The 27,505-nt window shown below is 48.6% G+C and overlaps 1 long non-coding RNA gene across 2 annotated transcripts in view; it reads right to left on the bottom strand.

Moving 5' to 3' along the window:
• Positions 1 to 27,288, bottom strand: part of LOC139359485 (uncharacterized) — a 72,103-nt gene extending 44,815 nt beyond the window's left edge. For both annotated transcript variants that reach the window (XR_011615522.1, XR_011615521.1), the window contains exon 1: positions 27,048 to 27,288. This is a non-coding gene — a long non-coding RNA (uncharacterized lncRNA). The remainder of the gene's footprint in view (positions 1 to 27,047) is intronic.
• Between the last annotated feature and the right edge of the window lie 217 nt (positions 27,289 to 27,505).

The following is a 27,505-nucleotide window of genomic DNA, read 5'->3' as shown; positions in this document are numbered from 1 at the left end:
TGAACCCGGGAAGCAGAGGTTGCAGTGAGCAGATCACACCACTGCACTCCAGCCTGGGCAACAGACTGGGTGACAGCGTGAAACTTAGTCTCAAGGAAAGAAAAGGCCAGGTGTGATGGCTCATGCCTGTAAACCCAGCACTTTGGGAGGCCAAGGCAGGTGGATCATGAAGTCAGGAGATCTAGACCATCCTGGCCAACATGATGAAACCCTGTCTCTACTAAAAAAATTAAAAAAATAAAAAATAGCTGGGTGTGGTGACACATGCCTGTAATCCCAGCTAGTTAGGAGGCTGAGGCAGGGGAATCATTTGAACCAGGCAGGCGAAGGTTGCAGTGATCCAAGATTGCACCCCTGCACTGCAGCCTTGCGACAGAGCAAGACTGTGTGTAAAAAAAGAAAAAAAGAAAAAAAGAAAAAGAAAAAGAAATTGTGTGTTTCCTATAGGAGACCCTAAACTGTTGTGAATTATGTGTTAAGAGACAAAAAAGTTGTTCATGCAAAGTGCATGAATATATCAGGAAAGCTTCCTTCCAAAGCTAACTAAAATCTTATATTGTGGGGTAACTAATTTCTGGCCTAAATCTCATGGGATTTTTTTTTTCACTCGTACTTTCTATCTAAGTGGTTATTTTAAAACAGTTATTATTCTTTACTTAGGTGTTTAAGCTTTAAAAATGTTTCCAAGCCTAGGTTTAGATATCCTAATTACCTTTTAAATATTTAGCACTTGGCATTGTTTACAATGTCTTGAGAGCAGATGCCTTTCCAATTCGGCAGTTTTAGAACCCATGTGCCCTAGACTCAACATCAAAGAATGCCGTATTTTTCTCATCTCTTTACTTTTTCTCTTTTATTGCACGACTGTAGTTTCATTATTAACGTGGTTAAGAGTGTACCTCTTGGAATGAACTTTGTTCTAGGTTCTCAAATTTGGGAGATTAATTTAAATTTCAGAATTAGACTTTTTTCAACACCCCCTTTTTAAAAATTAATTAGTATGTATTTGTATTTTCATGGCCTTTGCCCTGAGAAGTTTTCTGAGCTCCAAACCCAAGTACAAATTTTGCCTTTCGTTACATACATACATACATACACGTGTATTTAATTCCAACAATAATTGATATTGCAGTGTTGCTCTAGCAGTTCAGGCAAATGAAACTTTATAAAGTTCAGGGAATAACTTTAAGCTATTAAGTGCAGGTTATTAAAACACTGATCTAGGCCGGGTGCAGTAGCTTACGCCTCTAATCCCAGCACTTTAGGAGGCTGAGGCAGGCAGATCACTTGAGCCCAAGAGTTGGAGACCAGCCTGAGCAACATAGTGAAACCTTGTCTTTACAAAAAATACCAAAATTAGCCAGGCAGGGGGGTGTGCACCTGTAGTCCAAGCTACTCAGGAGACTGAGGTGGGAGGATCATTTGAGCCCAGGAGGCGGAGGTTGCAGTGAGCCATGATCATGCCACTCCACTCCAGCCTGGGCAACATCACAAGACCCCATCTCTAAAAAAGTAAATTTTTATAATAAAAGATAACAAAACTAAATAAGAGGAATTTACATGCTCTGGTTCATGATCATTTCTAAATTTTCAGACTGAAGAAAAACTAAAAACACAAAATTATACTTGAGATTAGTTTGCTACAACAGATTATCCTTTGCAAGGGTCATATACGAGTTTGGAAAATTGATACAGCAGTTAGTAATCTAAGCTTCGTGGAAAAATTGGTCATCTCATGTTATTTTCCCCATTCTAAAGATGAGAAAATGCAACTAAAGTAAAAAAGTTCACCTTCGCGGCCCCCAGATAAATGGTAAAGGGCTGAGTATTTCTCATCATCTGGCTTCACTAAAACCTCGGATCCACTTCCTAATTGAACCTGTCCTCCCAGTCTTTTTATTAAAGTATGTTTCCAGATGCAGCTGATTGGTTATCTCTAGCCATTCTGTTTGCCTTCAGGCAGGGAAAGAGCAGAATCTACTGTTAACATGTAAAGAATTACTATTTCATGGCCATTCATTTTCTTTTTTAAATAGACATATTGCAAGCCAGTCCTGACCACACAAAGACCACTTGCTGTTTCTGGCTATAACATAAATATTTAATTAAAGGGAAAACTACTTTGAGCCAGTCTTTTATAAGGCATAAATTACACTAGCTTTGTGCTACACTTTTGCAATTTCCCAAATCCATCTGTTACTTATCCCAGAGTTTTTGTCAGCTTGGAAAACTTAGGAGGCGTATTCACCTGGGTTTTAGAAATGTTTCCAGGAGGCCGGCCATGGTGGTGCGCTTGTAATCCCAGCACTTTGGGAGGCCGAGGTGGGTGGATCATGCAGTCAGGAGTTCGAGACCATCCTAACCAACATGGTGAAATACTGTCTCTACTAAAAATATAAAAATTAGCCAGGCGTGGTGGCAAGCGCCTGTAGTCCCAGCTACTCAGGAAGCTGAGGCAGAAAAATCACTTGAACCTGGGAGGTGGAGGTTGGAGTGAGCCAAGATTGTGCCATTGCACTCCAACATGGGCGACAGAGTGAGATTCCATCTAAAAAAAAAAAAAAAAAAAAAAAAAGACAAAAGAAATATTTCCAGGAGATGCATGTGCAATCCTTGAGCTTCTATTTCTAGAAGAGAACCATCTAATCAACTGTCACTATAAGAATCTGGATTTGTAGTTAGGCGTGGTGGCATGCACCTGTACTCCCAGCTACTTGGGAGGCTGAGGCAGGAGGATGACTTGAGCCTAGCAGTTCAAGGCTATAGCACACCACGATTGCACCTGCGAGCCTGATGTCTACCTGGTGACTCCTGTCCTGTGCTACCTGGGGCCTGGGGGGCTTCTGCCAAATGGCCAGAGGCATCTGGAGTGAGGGATGAGCATACATGGACATCGCTGGAAAAGAAAGGCGCTCACTCCCACCATTCCTGAAGCAGGAGCCTCGAGATGTGGGGATGCAGCACGATTACATCTTGCTCTCTTGAGTATCTCCCACCAAGTGAACAGGCTACGGGGCTGACTCTAGGATGTGGGTTCCTGGTTACCAGAATTCTTTTTTTTTTTTTTTTTTGAGATAGAGTCTCATTCTGTTGCCCAGGCTGAAGTGCAGTGGCACGATCTCAGCTCACTGCAACCTCCACCTCCTGGGTTCAATCAATTCTCCTGCCTCAGTCTCCTGAGTAGCTGAGATTACAGGCACGAGGCGCGCACCACCACACTCAGCTAGATTTTTTCTAATTTTTAATTTTTTTGTATTTTTAGTAGAGATGGGGGTTTTACCATTTTGATCAGGCTGGTCTCAAACTCCTGACCTCATGATCTGCCCACCTCAGCCTCCCAAAGTGCTGAGATTGCAGGTGTGAGCCACTTGGCCTGTTTACCAAAATTCTAAGTTCCCTTAGGTCTGTCGCCAAGGAAGTGAGGTTACTTCTTTAAGTTTCCATCCCCTCAGTCTCCTCCTTCCAGAAGACCTACTCAGGACCCCACTGGGCTGCTGACTGCTCACCCTCCCCACAGGTCAACTCCTTACCTGTACACAGTTATGTCCACCCAGGGCCTCTTGGACACCTGCACCTGATGTTCACCATGGGCCTAGGAATCCACTTGGGGCCTGGAATCCTACAGGGGCCTAATGTTACCCTGCAGATTGGGTAGCCTCCTGGGGACCAGGTATCAACCTGGGGACTGTGGTTGACCTGTGGGCTGATGTCCACCTGGGAACTGGGTATTCACCTGGGGCCCTATGTGCACCTGGGGCCGAATGTCCCCCTCAGGATGAATTCCACCTCGGGTCTGTATGTCCACCTGGGACCTGATGTCTGCCTTAGATCTATGTCCCACTAGGGCCTTGCATTCACCAGGGACTTGTATCCAGCTGTGTCCTGATGACCTACTGCATCCTGTTGTTCACCTAAGGTCTGGTGCCCACCTGAGGCCTGGTGATCACCTGGAAGCTGGATATCAACCTGGGGCCTGGGTGTCCACTTAAGGCCTGATGTGTGCCTAGGGCCTGAATGTCCATCTGGTGACTGGATGTCCACCTTGGGTCTGATGTCCACCTGAAGTTGGGTATCTACCTAAGGCATGGTGTCTACCTGTGGCCTGATGTCCACATGAGTCTGGGTTTCAGCTGGGGCCTGCTGTACATCTGGGACCTTGGTGTCCAACTGAGGCCTGATGTCTACCTGGTGACTGTCATCCTCTTGAGGCCTGATGTCCACCTGGGAATGGTTTATGCATGGAAACGGTTATGTCCACCTGGGGCTGGATGTCGCCCAGGGGCTAGATGTCCACCTGTGGCCCCATGTTCACCTAGGGCCTAATGCCCACCTGGGGCATGGTGTTCACCTGGGACTGGGGTGTTTACTTAGGGCCTGATGTCCCGCTGGTGCCTAGATACCCACCGGGGGCCTTGTGTTAACCTGGGGCCTGGTATCCAGCTAGGTCGTAATGACCACCTGGGTTGAATTATTCACCTAGAGTGTGGTGTTCACTTAGGGCTTGAGTGCCAGCCTTGGACCTGGTGTCCACCTGGGACTTGGGTATCAAACCAGGAGTTGGTGTCCAGTTGAGACATCAGGTGCACCTGAGGTCTGAGTGTTCGCATGAGGCCAGATGACCACTGGGGGTCTGAATGTCAACCTGGTGTCTGAAATTCACTGGGAGCCTGGGTATCCACCTTGGGCCTGATGTCCACTGGGGGACTGATGTTCACCTTTGATCTCATGTTCACCTGGAAACTGTGTATTCACCCATGGCCTGAGGGTCACTTGGGGTTGAATGTCCAACTGTGGCCAGATGTGCACCTGGAAGCTGGGCATCCACCTGGAGCCTGATGTTCAGCTGGAGCCTGGAGTTCAACTGAGGCATGATGTCTACCTGAAGCTTGATGTTCATCTGGGTGCTGGATGTTCACCTGGGGCCTGATATCCACCTGAGGCCTGAGGACCCTTCTCGGGCCTAATGTCCACAAGTTGGCCTGGTATTCATCTGGTGCCTTGGTGTTGACCTGTGGCCTAATGTACTCCTGGGTTCTAGTGTCCTCTTGGGGCCTGATGTCCACCAGGATCCTGGTATCCACCTAGGGCCTGATATTCACCTGGAGACTAGGAATCCACTTGATAACTGGTGCCCATCTGTGTCCTGATATTCACCTTGGGACTGGGTAAACACCTGAGGCTTGATGTCCACTTAGGGCATCAAGTGTGTATTTGGGGTCTAGTGTTCATGTGGGGCCTGATGTCAACCTTGAGCCTAGGTATTCACCAGGGGACTAGTGTCCAGCTGGGGCCAGATGTTCACTTGGGGCCTGGTATCAACTTGAAGCATGGTTGTCAACCTAGGACCTGATTTACAGTCCAGTGTCCACCTTGGGCCTGTTTTCTATCTGAGTCCTGTGTGTCCTCATAGACCCTGGTGTCAATTTGGGGCCTGGGTATTTAGCTGGGGCCTGGATATTCAGGGGTACATCATGTCTACTGGGGTCTTTGTGTCAATCTGAGCTCTGATGTCCACCTAGGGATTGGGTATCCACCTATGGCTTGGCGTTTACATGGGGCCTCTAACACGAGGTTCCAGATGAACTCAGATGTCCACCTGAGGTGTGATGATGACCTGAGTTATAAGTATTCACATAAGGCCTGGTGTCAACTTGGGACCTAGGGCCTGGGTGTCTACCCGGGGCCTGACTTCCGAGTAGTTCTTGTGTCAACATGGAACCTGATATACATTTTGGGCCTAGGTTACCTCCTGATGACTAAGGTCCACATGGTTCCTGAGGACCACCTGAGGCCTGGTATTAATTTAGAGCCTAGTACCCACGTGGGGTCCAGGTGTCCACCTGAGACGTGATGTTCACCTGGAGTGTAGCAGTTCACCTGGGGCCTGGTTTCCACCTTGAGTGTGTGTATCCAACTGAGTGCTGGTGTCCACCTGGAGTCCAGTGCATACCTGGGGCCTGCTGTACACATGGGGCCTGGCCATCTACCTAGGACCTGATGTTCAGATAAGGGCTGGAGTTCTCCTGGCCTGGTGTCCACATGGAGCCTGGGTGTACACCTGGAGCCTGATGCCCCACGTGGATACCTGGGCCCCAGTGGTCATCAGATCCTAGGAAACTTTCAGGCCGCAGGTGCACATAAAGCTCCAAGTGGCCACGTAGGCCACAGGTTGATTCACAGGATCCAGGTGGACACTTGGTGCAAGATGAACACCATGCCCCAGGTGAACACCAAGGCCCAGGTGTCTACCTAGTTTTCAAGCAGACACCAGGCACTAGATTGACACACAGGTACCAGGTGGATATCAGGCCTCAGGTGAACACCAGGCCCCAGGTGGTTAGGTTACATATACCATAGGTGGCCATCAGGTCCCAGGTCTATATCCACTCCCCAGTTGAAAATCAGGATCCAGGTGGATACCCATGTCCTAAGTGAACACCAGGTTCCAAATGAACATCAGACTCCAAGTGAACACACAGGCCCCAGTTCAATACCAGCCTCAGGTAGACATCAGGACCCCAGGCCCAATGTGCATGCCTAGTCTCTTGGAATACGTCATGTTCAAGGCAAAGACCAGACTCCAGGTAGATATCTGGTGCCAGGTGGACATCTGGCTGCAGGTGGACATCAGGCCTCAGGTGGATACCCAGTCTACAGGTGTAAATCAGGCCCCACTATTTCATCAGGCCCCAGTTAAACACTTGACTAAAGGTGTGCATCAAGACCCAGGTTGACACCCAGGTTTCAGGGGCACACTCGGCCCAAAGTGTACACCCATGCCCAGGTGAACATCAGGCCCAAGGTGTACACCAGACCCCAAGTGGACATCAGGCTCCAAATTGACACCAGTCTCTAGGTAGATCCTTAAGCCCCAATTGGTCATCAGGCCCAAGGTGGATACCTTGACCCCAGGGGGTCACCAGGTCACAGGCAGGCCCCAGGTAGACACTAGGCCCTAGGTTAACACAAGATCTGACATGGTTTCAGCCCCCATGTGGACTTTAGTCATAAGGAGCTTACCTAGGCCCTAAGTGGACATCAGGCCCCAGGTTGACACACTGAACCAGGTAGAAGTCAGGCTCTAAGTAGACACCCAGGCCCTAGGTAAATACTTCAGTCCCAAGCCAACATCAGGCCCTATGTGGACACCCAGACTCCAGGCAGACATCAGGCCCCAGATGAACACTGAACTCAAGGTGGTCATCAGGCCCCAGGTTGACACATAGGCCTCAGGTAGACAACAGGCACAGGTGAACTTCAGGCTCCATATGAACATCAGGCTCCAGGAAGAAATCTGTGCCCCAATTAAACACCAAGTCTTAGGTAGACATCAGGCCTCAAATGGATGCCCAGGCCCCAGATGGATATAAGGCCTCAGAGAAACACCAGGCCCCAGTTAGACATTAGACACCAGGTGGACACAAAATCCAAAATTGACAAATGGAATCTAATTAAACTAAAGAGCTTCTTTAGATACTGTGAGGCTTGATGTTAATCTGTGGCCAGATGTCCATCTGATGCTTGATGTCCACCTTTGTCCTGGGTGTCTACTAGAGACCTCATGTCCAACTAGAGCTTAGGAAACCACTGGGAGCTTCGTGTAAACCTGGGGACTGGTATGCAGCTGGGTCCTAATGATTCCCTGGGTCATATTATTCACCTAGGGCCTGGTGTCCACTTGGGGCTTGAATGTCAACCTTAGGTCTTGTGTTCATCTTTGACCTGGTGTCCACCTGGGACTTGGGTATCAACCTGAAGACTTGGTGTCTAGTTAAGGTGTCATGACCACCTGGGTACTGAATGTCAATCTAGGGTCTGATGTAAACCTCTAGTTCAGTATTCATCTGGGCCTGGTCTTCACCTGGGGCCTGCTGTCTACCTGGGTCTTGCTGTCAACGTAGGGTCTGATGTAAACCTCTAGTTCAGTATCCACCTGGGGCCAGATGTCTTCCTCGAGACTTATATTCACTTTTGACCTGATGTCCACCTGGGGACTAGCTATCCATCCATGGTCTGATGTTCAGCTGGGCACAGATGTTGAACCGTGGCCAGAAGTGCACCTGGAGTCTGGAGTCTGGGCTTCCACCTGGAGCCTGATGTTTAGCTGGGGCTAGAGTTTACTTGGAGAATGATGTCCACCTGAAGTTTGATGTTCACCTGGGGCCTGATACCCACCTGGTGCCCAAGTATTCTCATGTGCCTAATGTCTACCAGTTGGTCTGGTATTCATCTGAGGGCTTGGTGTCAACAGGTGGCTTTATGTACACCTGGATTCTAGTGTCCTCCTGGGGCCTTATGCCTACCAGGAATCTGGTGTACCCCTGGGGCCGTTGCTTTTGGTGTTTTAAAAATGAAGTCCTTGCCCATGTCTTAAAGCTGCAAAATGATTTTCTTTGACTTCATGTCTCACATCCAGGACATGCTCATGCAAGAGGTGGGTCCCCATGGCCTTAAGCAGCTCTGCCCCTGTGGCTTTGCAGGGCACAACCACCCCTCCTGGCTGATTTCGCGGGCTGGTGTCAAGTGTCTGGCTTTTTCAGGCAAACAGTGCAAGCTGTCAGTGGATGTACTATTCTGGGGTTTGGAGGATGGTGGCCATCTTCTCACAGCTCCACTAGGCAGTGCCCCAGTGGGGACTCTGTGTGGGGGCTCGCATCTCACATTTTCCTTCTATACCACCGTGGCAGAGGTTCTCCATGAGAGCTTCATTCCTGCAGCTCACCTCTGCATGGACATCCAGCCATTTCTATACATCCTCTGAAATCTAGGAGGAGGTTCCCAAATCTCAGTTCTTGATTTCTGTGTACCTGCAGGCCCAACAACACATGTAAACCACCAAGGCTTGGGGCTTGCACCCTCTGAAGCAATGGCTTGAACGCTACATTGGCCTCTTTTAGCCATACCTGGGATGCGGGGCACCAAGTCTTGAGACTGCGCAAAGCAGCAAGGTCTTGGGCCAGGCCCATGGAACCATTTGTTCTTCCTAGGTCTCCAGGCATTTGATGGGAGGGGCTGCTGTGAAGACCTCTGACATGCCCTGGAGACATTTTCCTCCATTATATTGGTAATTCACATTTGACTCCTTGTTATTTATGCAAATTTCTGCTTCCAGCTTGAATTTCTCCTCAAAAAATGGGTTTTTCTTTTCTATCGTATCATCAGGCTGGAAATTTTTTCCCAACTTCTATGCTCTGCTTCCCTTTTAAATGTAATTTCCAATTACAAACCATATATTTTTGAATACATAAAACTGAGTGCCTTTAACAGTACCCAATACACCATTTGAACACTTTACCACTTAGAGATTTCTTCCACTAGATGCCTTAAATCAACTCTCTCAAGCCCAAAGTTCCACCAATCTCTAGGGCAGGGTCAAAATGCTGCCAGCCTCTTTTCTAAAACATAGCAAGAGTCACCTTTATTTCAGTTCCCAACAAGTTCCTGTCAGCATTTTGATCAAGGCCATTGCCATTCAGCAAGTCTCTAGGAAGTTCCAAACATTCCCACCTCTTCCTGTCCTCTTGTGAGCCCCCCAAACTGTTCCAAGCTCTGCCTGTTACCCAGTTCCAAGGACGTTTTTACATTTTTGGATATCTTTGCAGCACCACCTCACTCTTGGTACCAATTTACTGTATTAGTCTGTTTTCATGCTGCTAATAAAGACATACCTGAGAATGGGAAATTTATAAAGGTAAGAGATTTAATGCACTCACAGTTCCACATGGCTGGGGAGGCCTCACAACCATGGCTGAAGGTGAATGAGGAGCAAAGTCACATCTTATATGGTGGCAGGCAAGAGAGCTTGTTTAGGGGAGTGCCCTTTAAAAAACCATCAGATCTCGTGAGACCTATTCACTATCACGAACACAGCACAGGAAAGACTCACCCTCGTGATTCAGTTACCTCCCATTTGGTCCCTCCCATGACACATGGAAATTGTGGGAGCTACAATTCAAGATGAGATTTAGGTAGGGTCACAACCAAACCATATCAGGCCCCACATGAACGTATGTCCCCAGGTAGACATCTGTCCCAAAATGGACATCAGGCCACATATATATACCCAAGCCCCAAGGGTACACTTAAGCTCTGGGTGACTCCCCAGGCCATACGTAAATACAAGGCCCAAGGTGGACATCAGGTCCCAGGTGGACCCCCCACATCTCAAGTACACAACAGGCCTCCCCCCTGCCATCAACATCAGGTCCCAGGTGGAAACCCAGTCCCAGGTGGACACCAGGCACTTGATGAACACTAGGACCCATGTGGTCACCAGGCCACAGCTGGACACCTGTCCCCAGTGAACAGCAGACCCTAGGTGTATACCTCATCTGCAGGTGTGCATCAGGCATTGGGTTGACACACAGGTGCCAGCTGAAATCTGGCCCTCAGCTGAACATCAGATCCCAGGATGTCACCCAGGCTCCAGCTAAACACCAAGTATTAGGTGGACATCAGGCCCCAGGTGGACATCAGGCCTCAGGTGGATATCTAGGCCTTTGGGGAACATCAGGCCCTGGTGGATGCTGAGGCCCCATACAGATACATGGCCCTATGTGGACACCCAGGGTCCAGGTGGACATTAGATTCTGGATGACCTTAGTCACATATGGCTGCGTCTACCTAGGGCCAATGACTGGGGCCTAGGTATCCAGCTGGGGCCAGATGTCTATCTGGGGCCTGATGTCCACCTCAGGCCTGGATGTCCACCTGGGCCATTGTGTTCCTCTTGAGCCCAGTGTCCACCTGGAACCTGGGTATCACCCTGTGACCTGTGTATCCACTTGCAGCCTGATGTGCATCTGGAGCCTGAGTTTCCAGCTAGGACCTAATGACCATCTGGGACCCAGGTACCCCCCTAGGGTATCTGGTTCCAGGTGTACACCAAGGCCCTGTAGATACCAGGCCCCAGGTAAACTCAAGACCATGTCTGTATATCAGGTCCCAGGTGACTGCCAGAGCCCCATGTGTACATTAGGCTCTATTAGACACTGGATTCCAGGTGGACATTGGCCCTGAGGTTGACACACACAGTCCAGGTGGACGAAAGGCCCCATGGATATACTTGTGCTCCAGATGTACATCAGTCCCCAGGTGAACATAAGACCACAGGTGGACATCAGGTCTCAGGTGCACATCTAGCCCTAGGTAAACCTCAGTTTTAAGTAATTAGCCAGTGGGCACACAGGTACACAACAGGCCCAAGGTGGACATTGAACTCCAGGTGGGCATCAGGTCCTAGGTTGATAACCATGCACCAGGTAGACAGCAGTCCCCAAGTGAACACCTAGATTCAAGGTTGATATCAGGCCCCAGGTGTACACCAGGCCCCAAGTGAACACCAGGCCCTAGGTGAATACCTATGCCCCAAGTGGGCATCAGGTCCCAGCTAAGCACTCAAGTCCCAAGCTGAACATCAGGATCCAGGTGGACACCAGTCAGGAAAGATTCCTAGGACCTCGGTGAACATCAGGCCAACAGTAAAATCCCAGGCCCCAAGTGGATACTAGGCCCCAGGTGTACATCGGGCCCCGAGAGGACATTGGAATCTATGTCCACATCAGGCTGCCGGTTGACCCCACATCTCCAGATGAACATCAGGCCAACTGGTGGATATCAGGTGGCATGAGAAGGACACTTAGGCCCCAGGTGGATACCCAGGCCCCAGTTGCACATCTGGCCACCCAGGCCCCAGGTGGACATCAAGCTTCAGGTGGACATCATGGCCTGGGTTAACCTTAGGCCCCAGCTGAACATCAAGTCCCAAGGGAAAACCCAGACCTCAGTTGTACATCTGGCCACAGTTGGCCATCTGGCCTCAGGTGGACATTTGGCTGTGGGTGAATATCCAGTCATCAGGTGGACATTAGGTCAAAGGTGAACATCAGTCCCCAGGCGAACGTCAGGCTCAAGGTTGCCATAAGGTCCCAGGTGGACCCTGAACTTGAGGTCTACATCAGTCCGCAAGTTAACATCCAGGACCAGGTGGGTAGTACACCTTAGGTGAATACCAGACCTAGGCGGACATCAGGTCCCAGATAGAAACCAGGACTCAGGTGGATACCTAGGCTCCTGGTGGATATCAGGCCTCAGGTGAACACCAGACCCCAGGTAGACATCAGGCACCATGTGGACACTCAGGCCCCAAGTGGACATCTGTCCCCAGGTGAATATCCATTTATAGGTTTATATCAGGCCACAGTTATGTTCCCAAGCCTTAAGCAGACAGCAGGTTCCAGGAGAACCCCAGACCCCAGGAGTACACTCAAGCCCCAAGTGGACACCCAAGACCCTGGGTAGCTACAAGTCCCCAGGTGGACATTAGGCTCCAGATGGATATGAGACCCTAAGTAGACACCTAGGCTCTAACTGGACATCAGCCTCAGTTGGATTCCCAGGTCTTAGGTATATATCAAGCCCAGGTGAACAACATGCCCCAGGGATTTATAAAGCCCCAGCTGGACACCAGTCTTCAGGTGGATACCTAATCCCCAGTTCGACATCAGTTCCCAAGTGGACACCAGGCCTCAAGTGAACAAAAAAGCCAGCTGTGTACCTAGTTCCCGGGTGGGCATCAGGCTCTAGGCTGACACACAGGCACTAGGCGGATATCAGGCTCCACGTGGATGCCTATACCCAAGGTGGATATCAGGTCCCAGGTCTATACCCAGTCCCTATCTGAACATCAGGATCCAGGTGGATACCCATGCCCTAGGTGAATACCAGGTTCCAGATGAACTTCAGGCCCCAGGTGGACACCAGGCCCCAAATGGATACCTAGGCCCCTGATGAACATGGGGTGAACACCCAAGCACCAGATGGACACCTGTGCTGCAGATGGACACCAGGTGCCAAATGCACGCCAAGGCCTCAGGTGGATATCAGGCCCCAGGTGGATACTGCGCTCCAGGTGTATATTAACCCCTGTTTGACACCCAGGCCCCAGACGGACACCAGGACACAGGTGAATATAAGGCCCTAGGAGGATGCCAGGCCTTATGTGCATATTTGCCTCCAGGTGGACACCCAGGCCCCAGGTGAACATGAAGCCTCAGGTAATCATCAGGCCCCAGGTGGACATCAGAATCCAAAAGGACACAGAGGCCCCAGGTGGACTCCCACGCCCCAGGTAAAGACCAGGCCTCAGATGGATACCTAGGTCCAGAGTGGACATCAGGCCTGAGTTAGATGGTGAACTGTAGGTGGAAACCAGGGCCCAGCTGAACATCAGGCCCCAGATGTACACACAGACCCCAGGTAATGCCAGGCCTAAGGTAGACATCAGGCCCCAGGTGGACCCCAGGTCCCATGTGGATACCTAGTCTCTTGATGAACATCCCACTCAAGGTGGTCATCTGGCCACAGGTGGACATCAGGTTCCAGGTTTACACCAGGCTTCTGTTGGACACTGGACTGGAAAAGTGAATCAGGACCCAGGGTGACCTCCACACCCCAGGTGGACATCACATTCCAGTTTGACTCCCAGACCCCAGGTGGACAATATGCCCTAGGTTAATGGCAGGCCTCAAGTGGTTCTCAGGCCCCACATGGACATCAGTCATATGGATCTTATCTAGGACCCAAGTGAACAGTCAGGCCTCTGCCTGACACCAAGAACCAAGTGGAAGTCAGGCCCCAAGTGGACACCCAGGCCCTAGGTAAATACCTTGATCCCAAGTCAATGCCAGGCTCTATGTGGAAACCCAGGCCCCAGGTGGGCATCAAGCCCCAGATGAACTCTGAACCCTAGGTGGACATCAGGCATATGTAAACTTCAGGCCACAGCTGAACGTCAGATTTTTGGCAAATGTCCATGCCCCAGGTGGGTATCAAGCTTCAGGTGAACACCAGGCCCCAGGTGGACATCAGGAACCAGGCGAACACTCAGTCCCACATGGACATCTGTGCCCAGGTGCACATCCATCCCAAGGTGGATATCAGGTCACAGATGTACACCGAAGCTCCAGGCAGGCACCAAGCTCCAGGAGAACTCTAGAGCCCATAAAGACACTCAGGCCCCACGTGGTTGCTTAGGCCCTAGGTAAATACAAGGCCCCAGGTGGACATCAGGATCCAGCGAACACCAGCACCCAGGTGGGTACCTAGTCCTCAGATGTGCACCAGGTTGACACACAGTCCCCAGTTGAACTCTGGGCCCCAGCTGAACATGAGATATCAGGTGGTCACCCAGGCCTCAGATAAACACCAAATCTTAGGTGGCTATCAGGCCCAGGTGGACACCAGCCCTCAGATGGACACAGGTCACCAGGTAGATATCAGGCCCCAGATGGATATCTAGGCCCATGGTGAACATCAGGTCCTAGTGGACACCCAGTCTTCATATGGACATCAGGCCCCATGTGGACACCTAGCCCCAGGTGAACATCACACTCCAGGTAGACACCAGGCCCTAGATGGACATCAGGCCACAAGCGGATGTCTAGCCCCAGAGGGACATTCAGCCCCAAGTGGACATCAGGTCCTGCATGGATAAACCATTTCCAGGAGGGCACCAGTCACCAGGTAGACATCAGGCCACAGGTGAACACTGGACTCAGGCTGTATATCAGGTCCCAAGTTGACAACCAGGCCCGAAATGGACACCAAGGCCCCAGTGGACCACAGGCCCCAGCTGAACACCAGACTCATGTGGACCTCAGGCTGCAGGCAGACGCCATACTTAAGATAGATACCTAGGCTCTAGGTAGACGTTAGATGGACACCCAGTCCCCAGGTGGTCATCAGGCCCTAGGTAGACATCAGGTTCCAGGCACACATCAGACCCTAAATGACACCCAGGCCCCAGTGATCACCAGCCTCAGGTGGACACGGAGGCCCAAGGTGGAATTCAGGCCTGAGGAGGACATTTGGCCCCAGGTGCACATCAGGTCCCAGGTGAATACTCAGTCCCCAGGTGGACATCAGGCCCCAGGTTGATACCTAGTCCTCAGGTGACTATCCAATCCCCAGTGTAACATTAGGCCCCTGTTGAATCCCAGGCCCCAAGTGGATTCCTAGGTCCCTGGTGAACGCCAGGCACAGATCTACAAGCAGGCCCTGGGTGGACATAACTATGTAAAGGTAAGGAGTTGACCTGCGGGGAGGGTGAGCAGTCAGCAGCCCAGTGGGGTCCTGAGTAGGTCTTATGGAAGGAAGCGGTTGAGGGGATGGAACCTTAAAGAAGTGACCTCACTTCCTTGATGACAGACCCTAACAGAACTTAGGATTCTGGTAACCAGGTGCCATATCCTAGAGTCAGCCCTGTATCCAGCTCACTGACTGGGAGATGATCAAGAGAGTAAGATGTTCTCGTGCTACATCCCCACATCTCAAGGCTCCTGCTTCAGGAAGGCCCAGAGTGAGAGCCATTTCTGACGATGCTGACAAAGGCTCATCCCTCACCCCAGATGCCTCTGCATATTTGGCAGAAGGCCCAGGTATCACAGGACAGCCCAGGGCAGGCCCTTCTGGGCTGAGGGTCACCACTGATATGAATGGGGCTGCATCTGCACATTGTCCTTGACAAGCTGGAGCCTCTGAAGCCCACTGATGTACAGGCACATGATGAGGTGACCTCCAGTCTGGAAGACTATCTGGGAGTGCTGTTTTGGGGCTAAAATTCCTGTAAATTCAGTGAGGTTGTTTTTGTGTTTGGAAATTCCAGTGGAAAGTGAGTGACATTGGTAACCATTCTCCTTTCTCAGCTCCTGCTCCATGTGCAGAAATACAGTTATTTCCAGCACCAGCTGTTGAGTTAGTGCCAGCACCAGGGGAAGACCCCCTCCAGGGACAGTGGTGGAGCTAGAGGCAGCTCCAGAGACCTCCTGTCCCTGCCTTGGGACTGCCAAAGTCTAGCCCAGTGAGGAGCTGCCTGACTTCATGTCACTTGCTCTAGCCACTGGCCTCAGCCATGTCACTTGCTCTAGCCACGCTCAGCTTTTAGCATGGTTGAAGCTACAGCTGGCAAGAAGGGTTGGGCCAGCACTGCCCCAGCCAGCAGCTCCCACGCTACTCTCAGTCCGGGACACAGTGGGAGCCATGGAGGCAGAGAACAGGGTGTGCAGTCTGGGATCCTGTGCATTGCTAGAGAGGGGCTTCTCTCATTTGGCAGAGCCACAGCCCTGCTGCCGAAGAGCCTGCTGCTGCTGCTGGGTGTGTTTGCCTGCTTGAAGGAGTTGCTAGAGAGCAGGAAAAGAAGCCTGCAAGGAGGGGTTCCAGCAGCTCCTCCTGTCCCAGAGGTGGCCTCCTCCAGGCATGGAGGTTTGCCCTCTGCTGGGCACCTGCGCTGTTTGCTGCCTGGGATGGGCTCTTCTTGACAGGCAGGCAAAGGGTGAGGGAGTCAGGGGGTGTCTCCAAAGGAAGCTTCCAAACTCAGCAGCTGCACATCAGGGTCTCCATGCCTCCATTTATGAAATTTATTTATTTATGAAAAAAATAACACTTTTATTCATAGTGTTAGAATTAAAAGTTTATACAATGACATTTAAATAAACTTTGACTTTTTGAAACTTGAATGTCTTCTTTCACTCCCTAATGTTGCAGATGATATTTTTGAGGCATCCTGGAAACCTCTAACAGTTGTGTGCTTTTGTGCTTTTACCTGTTTTGACTCCCTCAGGTTTATTGTGGAAAGAGGGATCATGTAGGTTCATTTCTCAGGCAGATAGATCACCTTTTACCATCAAAGATTTAGTATCACAGTTTCTTTCCAAAAGTTATGTGTGCAAGTTGATATGTTGGTATTTTTGCTAATCTGGGGTTAAAACAGAATGCCATAGACTAGGTGACTAATAAACAACAAATTGACTTCTCACAGTTCTGGAGATGGTAAAATCTCAGGTCAAGTGGTCAGCAGATTCCGTGTCTGGTGAGGGCGGGCTTTCTGTTTCATAGACAGCCATGTTTCTACTGTGTCCTCACATGACAGAAGGGATGGGATGAGGGATCTCTCTGTGGTCCTTTTGATAGGAGCATGAACCCCATACACGAGGTCTCTGCCTGCATGACCTAATCACTTCCCAAGGCTCTACCTCCAAACCCCATCACACAGGGAAATGCGCAAAACTATGAAGGAAGGAGAAAGGAGAACCTAGTCCAGGTTTTCTGGTGACCCACAGCAAAATATGTCAAAATGGATGCCTCTCCATTGAGGACCACACACTCTCCAGGGTTGGACTGGCTCCAACAATAGTCTCATAGAGCTATGACTATGTTCTACCATCTGATTCTTCTTCCTATGACAAAAAAAAAAAAAAAAAAAAAACCCACCACTTTTGGATGACACAAACACAAAATAGTAATATAAAGACAGTTGAAATAAACAGGATAACTAAATTTCACCAATAATGTCAAAAAAAATGGGTGTTAGGCACTCTCTCTGCAGAGTTCCACACAGGAGATCAATGAGGAACTATTTGATGGGTCCAACTTCTCCAACTCCGTGGACCAAGAGCAGGTGCGCCACACCACTAACTATGGCCAGCATGGGCCTGATGTCCATCTGGGGCTTAGGAATCCACCTGGGGTCTATACCCACCTTGGGCCTGGTGTTCATCTGGGGCCTCATATCCACCTGGGTCCTGGGTGTCAACTTGGTGCCTGATGTCCACCTGAGGCCTAAATATTCACTTGGGCCCATTGTTGACCTGCGGCCTAGTGTACATTTGGAGCCTTAAATCCACAAGTGACCTAGGTATCTACCTGGGGACTGCTGTACAGCTGAAGCCAGATGTCCACCTGGATCCTGGTGTTCATCTGGGGTCTGCTATATACTTAGGGCTGCTATATACCTAGGGCCTGATGTCTATTTGGGGCCTGGGTATCCTCCTGTGGTCCAATGTCCACCTCTGGACATCTGGGGCCTGGATGTCCACCTAGAGACCTGATATACACCTGGAGGCTACTGTCCACCTGGGCACTGATGCTTACTAGGAAAATGGCGTATACTTGGGACCAGGTATCCATTTGAGGCCTGGGTGTCCATTGTGGGCCTTGATGTTCATCTGGAACCTGGGTGCCCACTCAGGAATTGATGTTCACCAGGGACCTAAGTATTCTTCTGGGGCTTGATGTCCCTGTAGGACCCTGTGTTCTCCTAAAACCTGGGCCTCCACCTGTGGCCTAATGTCCATCTTGGGCCTTGGTGTTCACCTAGGGCCTGAAGTCCATCTGGGCATTGGGTATCCACCCAGGGACTGGTGTCAACCTAGGGTCTGATGTCCACCTGGTACTGGGTTTCCACTCAAGTCCTGATGTACATCTGGGGCCAGATTTTCATCTGGGAACTGATGTCCACTTAGACCTGGGTGTCCATCTGGGGCCTGATGTTCACCAGGTCCTAGGTATTTACTTGGGGCCTGATGTCCACTTGTCCTCAGACTGTGGGCACCTGGAGCTGAGAGACCACTTGGTCATTTTCAGTATCACATGCTGGGCACACCAGGGTACCTGGCACAGGACTAGTGCTAAGGGCAGAATTGCTGAGTGAATCAATAAAAAGGTGTCACACGTCCCTTCTTGCTTCTGGCTACCTCACAATGTGGAGATCATTAATAAGAACTGGAGGTGCATGACCTCAGCATGACTTTCTCCTGGCTCCAGTGGGCACCAGGGACCCAGGAGGCTGCTCTCCCACTACCCATGTCGCCAGGAGGAGCATCACAGAACACAACTGTCACCTGCATTAGGGGGTCATCAACTTAGTGGCTCTCCAGGGTCCCAGGAGGCAAAGGAGCAGAAACTGCAGGCTCTATGGGCACTAAGAGGGACCTTGGAAGCTCTCTTGTCCCCTTTTTTCCTCCAGCTCCTGAGGTATGCAGCTCATTCTCAATGCATCCTTACCTTGGCCAGGGCAGCGATTTCCACTAACTTCCAAATGAGGACCTCACGGACCCAATGTGGCCTGCTCTTGTCTCAGGAATTTTGACACAGAGTCCAGTACCTGGAAACATTCTGTCTTATCTGAAATCATCACCCAAGCCCCCAAGCCTCTCTCTGCTCTGAAGGACCCCCCAGGAGTAAAAAGCATTTTCCAAGTGTCTCAGCACACACTCAGTCATTCATAAAGAACCAAGGCCAACAGATTCTTCTGAGTACATGGAAACCTGTGGTTCCATGCTCCAAATAAATCACATCATAAAAAGGAGAAAGTAGGGGCTTACTCCCCTGTACCTACACTATGACAGGTGGGACCATCCGATTCCAGGTACCCATAGAGGTGGACTGCAGGACCCTAATCTCAACCTTCCAAGGCTGTGCTGGGCAGGGGGCCCTGGCCCAGGAAGAACCTTGGGAAGCTTTTGGATCCTCCTGCCCATGCTCTGGGCCCTTTTCTGAGCCTGACTCTAAAACTCAGCAGATTGAACAGGACTTGCTGGTTATACTTTGGTCAAAGGTGTAACCTCCTATATCTCTAATTCCTCACAGAGTTCTTGCCATGTTCTCCCACCTATCCTGTTCTCAGACCTCCAGAGTCAGGGGTGATAGGCTACTGACTGGTAACTCCATCTGGATGTCTAAGAGCATCTCCTACATAGCAAATTGTTACAGAACTCTTATGTCCACCACCCTCAATCCTATTCCTACCAAAGTCCCCCCATCTCAAGCACCATGGTCTTCGAGCTGCTCAAGTCAAAATTTTAGGTTTCATTCATCCCTGGGGGCTATTGTTCCCTCGCTCTGCATTTTCATTTCATGAATAAGTCCTGCATCTCTCCAGAACATAGTTTTTATTCTTTCCACTTCTCTCTGTGTCCATTAATTTCATGATGTTCCGGGTCACCACTGATTCTCACCTGGATGTCTATAGTGACATCCCCAGTTGTCCTGGCTTCTGCTGCCACCTGCCTACAACTCACTCTCCATGCAGCAGGCAAAATGTCAATGTAACATTTACATCTAAGTATGCTACTTGCTGCTGAAAACCATCCAAAGGCCTCCAACACACATGTGATAAAATCAGAACTTCTGACTCTCAGATGGCAAAGACAGTATCCATCATTCTGTTGTGCCTTCTTATCAGAACACCTTCAGGGCTGGAATCATGAATACGTAATGCTGAGTTATCAGGTTGGTGCAAAAGAAATTGCGGTTAACATAAAACCCTAATTTAAACTGGCTCAGCTTTCCCATACAACTGAAGTTGAAGAAAATTACATTTGTTTTATCTGAATTCCTTTCTTAGAAAACCAACCACCAGGACTCACACATAGTATCAAGGAACTGAAACTTTCCAACAGTGCATTGGATAATGAGATGCACCTGCTGCTTGTTGACCAACTCCTCTTACTCACCCCTTCCTGATTCCTGTTTTCCTGTATGTAGTTACATTCATGTCCCACTAGATACACCTCTAATTTTAGTTGGGGTGGGAGACTGACTTAAAGCTGATCTCCTATGTCCTGGCTGATGGCATCTGCATTAAAGCCTTTCTTCTCTGGAAACACTCCTTGTCTTAATGATTGGCTTTCAGTGTGGTGAGCAACTTGACTTAGGCCAAACCCGCTGCATTCAGCAACATAATTTCTAATCTTTCTTACAACCAGAAGTCATCAGCTTTGTGATTCTGGGTAACGAAATGGATTCCTACTAGAAAGTTCTTTGAGAATTTTGACTTTCCTGATGCAAGTTTTACCACACACTGGTTGCCCTTTCTTTCATGTTTCCTATCTGGGATACAATTGTGATGGCCAGAGCAACCATAACTATTTTGCAGTGGTGATGTAAAGTCTAAGAGGCTCCAAAAGAATACGTCACTGAGCCTTTTCAGCCATTAAAACTATCTACCTCCACCTCGGACTTCCCATTACCTGATAGAATGAACCTCCTTCTATTGATCTCACTGTGTTGAAGATGGAGTTTCCCAAATTTAATTGCAAATTATCCACGTGGCCTATCAGGGCCTGCATCTTCTGGTCCCCATCTAGTTCTTGGACTCTATTGTCTACATCTTTCTGGTTGTTCAATTCATTCTTTCTCATTTTTGTCTCAAGACTTCCCGTAAGTTAACATTTCCATCTCTGTACACAACCATCCTTATTTCATTGCCTTTTCTCACTTGCAATGCTTACATGTATCTTTATTAGCTGACTCCTAATGCTGGAATTAAAACTTTATGGGAATAGAAACCTCAACTGAGTTTTTAATCACTGAATATGTGGTACCTAAAAGAATAGTGGTAAGCACTTAGTAAACATTTGCTGAATGAATGGAAGGAATGGGTCCAACTCTCAAGTGCAATTTCTTCAGTGTTCGAATTTTTGAACCTAATGTACAGTCATAATGAGATGTTCTTTTGGAACTTTACAATGGAAAAGATAATGCACATATGAAAATTTGTTACTTGGACTGTTATGGCTGGTGTGTTTTCTCTCTGCAGTTCCATATACAGAAAAAGCAAAATCATGAACAGAAGACTATTAGGAGAGGATGAAATAAACAGGCCTTGTTGTTGTGCTTTTCTGTTTCCTGTTTGTTTGTTGTTATTTGTTGTTTTCTGTTTATCTTTGATAGTTTGCAGAAATTTCTGAAAGTAAAACAAATAAGCTTATTTTTTTCTAATTTAAGACCAAATTTTTAAATCTATATCACATCTCTACTTATCTCTTTTTCAAAGTTCAGTTTCATTTGCATTCATTTTCTTCTTAGTTAGAATTTCTAATATGAAAAATCATTTTTAAATTTTAATCTTTAATGATCTATTGTTTCTTAAAGTGGTTTAAATTCTTAAATATGTTATGCTTTTTATTTTACTTATATGTTCTTTCTAGATTTTCAGGTAGAAGATTTAGTGCTTTTTTATATTTTTGTTTTTTTCTAAAAATTTATTTGAAATTAGATACACCTCCAATTCCTCTTTTAAATTTATTCTTGGAAACTTTACGTGTCTAAATTTATTAATTTACCTATTGTTTTCTCTTTAATCTCAGGAATACTTAATGATGGGCTTAGTGATTTCCAAATATATGAAAATTTTTGTTGTTGTTGGCTTTGAGGTTGAAAAACACAATATGATATTGATTATTTAGAATGTATTGATTATTCTCTCTTTGTCTAATTCATGAGCTACTTTTGAAAACATAACAAAATGTATATTCTTTATTTGTTCGATATACATTTGTATAGTTTTAGATAAAGCTTATGGATCAAGTTATTTATACCTTTTTAGCTTTTTTAGTTTTGTCCTTTCAACATTACTAACCAGCTTACTAATGGACTTGTTAAAATGTATTTTCTACCTATTTCCCCTATACTATGCATTTAATTTAAAATTTCAAAGTTATACATTTATTTATGTTAAAGATTTACATAGCTTCTTATCAATTGTTCTTTACAACCGTTCTTTGTAAAGTCATTTTTGATATCCTGTGATTTTCCCTTTAAGTGGTGTTGAAGGGAAATAATAAAGCAACTGAGACAAGGTGCTAAGATCCAGAAGACAGACATAAGTCAGTGTGTCAATTTATTTGGAAATTTAACTATACAACAGCAAGAGAAAAAAGTGTTGTAGATCAGCAACAATAACATAAAAAAATAACAGAAAGTGAGTCTCAAAAATTTTAAGAAGTTTTCACACACACACACACACACACACACACACACACAACAATCAAAACAGCTATGGAGCATAGGAAACAACATAAAACAACTAATGTTTAAAATACAGTGATTGTTCATGTAAAGGCAGATAGAAGAATATTTTGAAGCAGAAATCTAAAATTTCATGATAGTTCTAGACAAAAGGAAAATAAAATGCAAAGTGGATACTCATCAGCCTCAGAGAAAAATTGGGAAAAACTGTGTATCAGAAATTAAGATTAAATTACAGTGTTCCTCAGACAGGGCATGAATTAATTGAAAATATAGTGTTAGAAATAGGGGATAGAAACAAAGCTAAGAGAATAAAACAGAATTAAGAATGTTATCAAAAGAATTAGGAATAGCTGTGGAAGATAAGATATGCAAGGAGAATCTGGCAGAGGTGTAATTGGAGTAACTTATTTCTTTCATTTTTTTTCTTTGAGGAAATATGAAACGTTGAAATAGAATTAATTTTAAGACTATAACAGTCTCATAAACACACACAGGCACACACGTACTAACATACAGGCACACACACACACACACTTTCTTGAAATAAAACAAAATTTGAATTTACATATTGAGAGGCACCTATCATACATCTGAATGTTTTGGCCCAGAGACAAAATTCAAAAATATATTGTAACAAAAATTAAACCTTAAAAATTATGTGATGTGTGAATCTTCAAGTGTAAAGACCAAGTCACTTACAAAAAAAAATCAAGTTGATCTTAGATTGAAGCCCCAGATCCACATCAGGCCCCAAGTCAATACCATTGCCTCAAATGGACCTCATGCCCAGCATGAACAATAAGCCACAGGGAGACATCCATCCCCAGATAGATAGTCCACAGATGAACATCCGGCCCCAGGTAGATATCAGGCCCCAAATTTACTTCAGGCCCCAGAGGGACACCTAAGCCTCAGGTGGACACCAAATCCCAAGTAAACATAAGGTCCCAGCTGGACATCAGTCCTCAGCTGGACATCAGTCCTCAGCTGAACACCAGTCTCCAGGTGAATACTTGGTTCCCAGCTGAATATCAAACCTCAGGAGCACATCAGGTCCCATGTGGACAGAAGGCCCAGGTGGAAATCTAGACCCACGAGAAACATCAGGTCCCTGAGAGACACACAGGCTCAGGGGAGCACCAAAGCCCTTGATGTAATGAGGCCCCACATAAAAATCCAGGAGCCAGGTTTGTATCATGTCCCAGGTGAATTTCAGACACCTTGGAAACATCAGGCCTCAGGTGGACACTGGACTCAAGGTGTACATCAGGACCCAGGTTGATCTTCAGGCCCCAGATCGACACCAGGTAGTAGGTGGACATCAGGTCACTGGAGGATATGCAGGTGCCAGGTGGATATCTAGCTCTAGGTGGACACCCCAGGCCTCAGGGAGACATCAGAGACCAAGTAGTCACCCAAGCCCCAGAAGAATATCCTGGACACATGCAAACAACAGGCCCCAGATGCACACTTAGGCCACAAGTAGACATCAGGCCTGAGGTGGACATCAGGCTCTAGGTTGACACCCACGCCCCAGGTGGACAACAGGCCCCAAGTGAACTCCAGGCCCAGCTGAACATCAGTTCCCAGGTGGTCTCCCAGACCCCAGGTGGAAATCAGGCCCCAAGTAGACATTAAATCTCAGGTGGATAAAAAGGCCCCTGGTGAACATCAACCCCCAGGTTGACACCCACGGCCCAGGTGAACACGAGGCTTCAGATGAAAACCAGGCCCAAGGTGGACATAGGTCCCTGACAGATAACAGGTCTCAGGTGTATAGCTAAGCCCCAGGTTGCCACCAGTTTCCAGGAGAATACCCAGGCCTATGGGGATACTCAGATCCCAGGTGGATATAGGCACCAGGTAAACACCAGGCCCCAGGTGGACATCAGGGGTCAAGTGGACACACAGGTTCCAGGTGTATATCAGGCCCCAGGTATATACCATTTTTCTGGTACATAAGGTGTACATCAGGCTCACAGGTGGACACCCAGGCCCCATAAGGACACCAGCCTACAGGTGAGCATCAGGCTCCAGGAGGATACCCAGGCGTTAGGTAGCTATCAAGCCCTAACAGGACACCAGGCCCCAGGTGGACATCAGGGCCCAATTGGGCATTCAGGTTCTAGGTAGACACCCAAGCCTCAGGTAGCATCAGGGCCAAGGTGGATACTAGACTCGAGGTGGACATCAGGCCCTAGTTGGACACTAGGCCCTAGGTAGACACCTGGGACCCTGGTGACCATCAGGTCCCAGATTAACTCCAGGTCTTAGGTGAACATCTGGTCCCAGTTGGATATCAGGCCCCAGGAGCACATCCGTCCCCAGGTGGATATCAGCTTCCAAGTTGACATCAGGCCACAAGTGGACACTGGGCTTGAGGTGTACATCAGGCCTCGGGTGGACATCCAGGCCTCAGCTGTACACCGGGCTCAGGTGGAAACCAAGGCACAGGTAACACCATGCCCTAGGTGGTTACCTAGGCTTCAGGTGGACATCAGACCCCAGGTGGACACCTGGGCCTCAGGCGATCATCAGGCCCTAGGTGGAAACTCAGGCCCCAGGTGCACATCACTCTCCAAGTGGACACCCAAGACCCAAGTTGATACCCAGGTTCCAGGTGGGCACTGGGCCCCAGATGAACACCAGGCCCCGGGTGGGGCTCCAGGTGGACATCAAGCCTCAGGTAGATAGTCCTCAGGTGGAAATAAGGGCCCAGTTTGACACTACACCCTGGGTGGATACCTAGGTCTCAGGTGGATGCATAGCCTCCAGCTCAACATCAGGCTCCAGGTGGACACCCAGGCCCTAGGTGAACACTGGGTCTTAGGTGGACATTAGGCCCCATGTGGACAACCAGCCTTAACATGGACATCAGGCCCTAGGTAGACAGCAGGTCCAAAGTGCACATGAGGCTCCAGGTGAACACGGGTCCCCAGGGACACCTTTGTCCCCAGGTGAACACCAACACCAAGGAAGACATCCACCTCCACCTGGACATCATTCCCCAGGTGTACACCTAGGCCCTATGGGAGCACCAGGCCCCAAGTGAGTACATAGATCCCTGGTGGCCATTAGGCACCAGGTTGACACCCAGGGCTTAGGTGGACATGAGGCCCCAGATGAATGCTAGTCCCCAGGTGGATAAATAGTCCCCAGGCATACATCAGGTCCAAGGTTCATACTCAGTCTTCAGGTGAACACTAGGCCCCAGGCAGACACCAGACCCCAGGTGGATGCCAGGTCCTAGGCAGACACCAGTCTTCAGGTGGACAGTGGGCCCCCAAAAGGACATTATGCCCATTATGCCCCAGGTTGATACCTAGGCTCCAGGTGGACACTAGGCTACAGGTGGTTATCTATGCCCCAAGTGGACATCAAGCCTTAGGGGAATTCCTAGTCACCATCTGAACATCAGGCCACAGGTGGATGCCCAGGCTCTTAGTGAATATCAGGTCTCACATTGACATCAGGCCCCAGGTGAACATCAGGCCCCAAGTGGATACCTAGGTTCCTGGTGAACATCAGGACCCAGGTGGCACTCAGGCCCTAGAAGAACACTCAGGCCAAAAGTGGAAATCAGAACCTATGTGGACACTCAGGGCCCAGGTGGCTACCAGGCCCCAGAGGAAAACTCCAGGCTCCAAGTGAACAACCTGGCCCCAGGTTCCAGGTAGACGCTGGAATCCAAATCAGCACCAGGCCCCAGATGGACACCCAGACCTGAGGTGAACATCAGACCCCAGAAGGTCGTCTGGCCCGAGGTGGACATCAACCCCCGGTGGATACCTAGTCCCCAGGTGGATATCAGGCCCCAGTTTGACTTCAGTCCCTGGGTAGATACCTAGGCCTCAGGTGGATATCCAGTCTCTAGCTAAACATCAGGCTCCAGGTGGACCCAGGCCCTAGCTGACTGGGGACTAGTGTTCATATGGGGCCACATGTCCATCTGGGCCCTTGGTGTCAACTTGGGGCCTGATGTACATCAGATGCCCAGTGTTCATTTGTACCCTGATGTCAGCCTGGGAGCTGGTGTTCGCTGGAGGGCTGAAATCCTCCTGGTGCCTGATGTCCAACTTGAGACTTTGTTTCCACCTGGAGACTGATGTCCACCTGGGACCAGATGTCCAACTGGAGCAAGATGTCTACCTGTAGCCTAGAACTTCACCTAAGGCTTGATGTTCCCCAGAGCCTATGCATCTACCTAGGGACTTGTGTCCAGGTGGGGCCTGAGGTCCATCTTGGGCCTGGAATTAACCTGGGTGTTCCCAGGGAGTTGGGTAAATCCAGAGAACTGTGGCTCACCCAACCCAGGGGCCCGCGCAGCCTGCACCACCGCCGGGGCTGCGCTGTGCAAGAGTCACCAGCCAGCCAGCCCTGGCCCGTGAGGGGGACTTCCCCCGCCCAGAAGTCGACCCTCAGGAGGGATACACGGCTATGGAGGAAGCAGCGGATACCTTCCAAAGTTTGTGGAGACTCTTCTGCCACACCAAAAGTTTCATCATCAGCTGCAATGCCCACTAGGGCTCAGAGACACCTCCGGGATGTGGACTAGCAGTGTCTTTGCTGGGCACCTGCAGTGTTGACCAAGAGAAGCCTCCACATCATATTCCTCCACCTCCACGTTCCGCATCCAAAGTTCTCTCAACATTTCTAAGCAGGAGAAATAAAAAGAAACTGAAATGAGAAAGAAAGAGAGAGAAAGAAAGCCATAAGCAAAAAACAAAACAAAACAAAACAAAAAAAAACCTTTGGAAATCATAAACTGTCCCAAACCAAATAACAAATTCTTGTCTCTTTAAACATTCTATGCTACTTCAATGATGAATGATTTATTTTTTTTTCCACTGGCAATTTGTAATGATTAATTTCTCTGGCTTTAATGAATACAAACTGAATCACATGTGGGAAGATA

This window comes from Macaca nemestrina, chromosome 17, assembly GCF_043159975.1.
Source record: "Macaca nemestrina isolate mMacNem1 chromosome 17, mMacNem.hap1, whole genome shotgun sequence".
In the NCBI taxonomy this organism is placed as follows: domain Eukaryota; kingdom Metazoa; phylum Chordata; class Mammalia; order Primates; family Cercopithecidae; genus Macaca; species Macaca nemestrina.
The sequence above is the reverse complement of the archived record's forward strand: the minus strand, read 5'-3'. Positions and strand labels throughout refer to the sequence as shown.